Source organism: Otolemur garnettii, unplaced genomic scaffold (genome assembly GCF_000181295.1).
Source record: "Otolemur garnettii isolate 467f Iridium unplaced genomic scaffold, OtoGar3 scaffold00222, whole genome shotgun sequence".
In the NCBI taxonomy this organism is placed as follows: domain Eukaryota; kingdom Metazoa; phylum Chordata; class Mammalia; order Primates; family Galagidae; genus Otolemur; species Otolemur garnettii.
Genome location: NW_003852617.1, coordinates 541722 through 544766, shown reverse-complemented (window position 1 = coordinate 544766; position 3045 = coordinate 541722).

Below are 3045 nucleotides of genomic sequence, written 5' to 3'. Positions count from 1 at the left end.
AAAAAAAAAAAAAAAAGAATCTTTTCCCTGATCTGGTCTCTCATCCTCCTTTATAATATTTTAGTCAGAAATACTCAGTATCTACTAGCATATGAAAGACAACTTACAAGGAAGTTCTTGGAGAGAGTTTTATGTGTGTTTAAATGTATATTTACTGTTAACAGCCAGACCAAGGTCTGCAGCCCTCCTTCTGAAGTAGGAGAATGAAGTGGCATCTGCTGTAGCTTTATTCAGAATTTCTATCCTTCTATTAACTGAGGTTGCCGCTTGATCAGGTCTTTTTCTTCAGAATTCTATTGTGTGTCTTGCTTCCCAAAAAGATAAACAGAATAAGAACAGTCATGGTGCCAAAGCCAAAGACCTATTTTTATCCTCTCCAGTTCATTTGCATTTTTCCTACCCCACTTTAACTTTCAATGGCAATTTTACCCCTCCACATTAAAAACAGCTTTCTGGAAATTTTTATGGGAATCCTTTATATCTTACACTGTCATATATCAGATACATATATCTTCCAGGCATATATCTTAAATTTTATCTTTACCAAGTTCAAAGCTATGTCACTCCTTAGCATCTTTTCTTCTGTAGAGGAATTTCATATAGAAATGTCCTTGTTCCCTCCACAGTCACATAAGTGAAGCCTTGCCTGGTCTCAATGTTCGAAATTCTCCTTTTCAGTTTCTAAGGCTTGCCTTGATTCTCAAGGCACATTTCTCTTCTTCTCCTATTTTCAGAAACTACCCACTTCAGTCCTAATTTTGTAAAACCAAGCAATTATGCCCAGAAGGTGACAATGAGAGGGACCATACGCTGTAGACTGTGGGTTTGTTTAGTTAGGAAAGAATAATTCCAAGAAGGTGCCAAAGCTTCTATACTCACATTGTCTGCATTCTAGTATAACCTTTCATCTTGCAGGCTCTTCAGTAGTGAGAGAAAAATGCCAAGAAATCTCTCCTAAATTCTGTGAATTCAGAGGTACTATACATAAAGCTTTAAAAGTACAGAATCATAGAATTGGAGAGGTGAAAAGGACTTAAGAAATCTGCTCTTCTTTCTCATCTGTTTGTTAATCTCCTCTGTAAGATTCCCTAAAACTGGCCACCCAGCCACGGTTGTTTGTTTGTTTAAGATTCTTTAAAGGATAATGATTCTAATTCCAGCTTCAGTATTTCTCAAAGAATGCTTTGCAGATAGCCTGCATCAGAAACCCCTTGGGCACTGCCTAAGCTGTGGTCCTCAACCCCTCCCCACCCACATGTGCAGACCAGGACCAGTCTGTGGCCTTCTAGGAACTGGGCTGCACAGCAGGAGGTGAGCTGTGGGTGAGCGAGTGAAGCTTCATCTGTATTTCCAGCTGCTCCCCATTGCTGGCATCACTGTCTGAGCTCTGCCTCTTATCAGATCAGTGGTGGCTTCAGAAGCTCAGTTTACAGTAGTGTGAACCCCACTGTAAACCTAAAGGATCTAGGTTGCACGCTCCTTATGAGAATCCAGTGCCTGTTGATCTGAAGTGGAGATGTAATGCACTTCAATTATCCTGAAGCCACCAAATCCCCACCTGGTCTGTGGAAAAATTGTCTTCCATTATTCTGGTCACTGGTGCCAAAAGATTACAGACCACTGTGCTACAGGATCCCTGGTTTTTACACGCAGTGGGGAGAATCTCAGAGCCTAGGGGTGCAACCCAAGGCTCTGTAGTCCTGTGTGGTCTTTATACATACTCAAGTCTGAGACCGCATTCTTACAGGGATCAGACAAGGCAGTAGGTGCCCTGACTTCCTCTCCACCGTCACCAGGGTAGGAGAAGGCCTTCTGGTGCCTTGTTTCTCTTTGCAGACATTTTTACATGAATGTGGTAAAACAGCTGTTACAGACCTGACCCCAACATTTTATTCCACATCACACTCAGAGCAGCCAAGAGCATTACTGAAGCTGGCAGATGCATCAGTTTCTGCTTTCTGATGAAGATGAGGAAAAGGAGCCCCTCCCTGGATCAAGGAGAGGGAGAACAAGCAGAATATTACTATTGCACTTGGTACTGGTGAAATCACGTTCCCGGCCCCCTGGCAGCATATCTAGGCAACCACAGTAAGAGAAAAAGCTTGAACATTAATGAAAAGCTGGAGAAATGCACTTATTAGGAGGCATAAATAAATAATTCTAGGCTATGGGAAGCATATAATAGTCAGTTTGTTCAAAGATAAAAAGCATGGAGGTGGAAAGATAGATGAGAACTCAGGAAGTCAAAAACAAATACAGCAAAAGAAATTCAGACACAATTCAAGCTATAAGAATATGAGCCTTGGTAATAATTTAACCATTTCAACCAAAACAGACAGCCTATTTTTAGAGTGAGGAGGTCTGTTCAATGTTTAGGCAGCCGTGCAACTCTCCCCTTAAAAGAGGCTCATGTTGAGCCTTCCAGAAAACCACGGAGACACTGAGCTCAGTGTACAAAAGTTGGCTGTGTTGAAAATGCAAGAGCCAGAAGTGACGCATACCTAGAAAATGACCAAAACTAACCGAGGTAGGACAGAGAAACCCATTCTTCTTTCTCCTACAGGGGAAAGAGTATCAAACTACAGTACACCTCTCTTGATCTCCTCCTCCCTCCGTCCCCCAAGAAAAAGCTTCAGACTAGAAATCAGAAAACCTAGATTCTAACCCTGGCTCTGCTATGACCTTTATAATTTTCGTGACCAGATTGAATATTCTGAGTCTAGATTTATTTACCTATATAGATTTATTTGCCCACATGAACTGAGTGTCCTGGCTGAGATTGAACTTTAAAACTGGTGGGGTTTTTTGGTTTTTGCTGTTAGTCTCTACAAGTGACTATTTATTCATGTTTAATGTGATCTGTTTCTTTGTTTTAGAAAAAAAAAAACATCAGAAGGGTTTCTTTTAGTTTCACAAATACAAGGCAAGTACAATTAATATACACGAGGTTTTATCCTGGTTTAGTAAAGAAATGGATGATTGTGTAAGTTTGGGCCTGACTTTTGTGTTAATGTCCCCTGTGAGAGAGTGCACATATATGTGTGT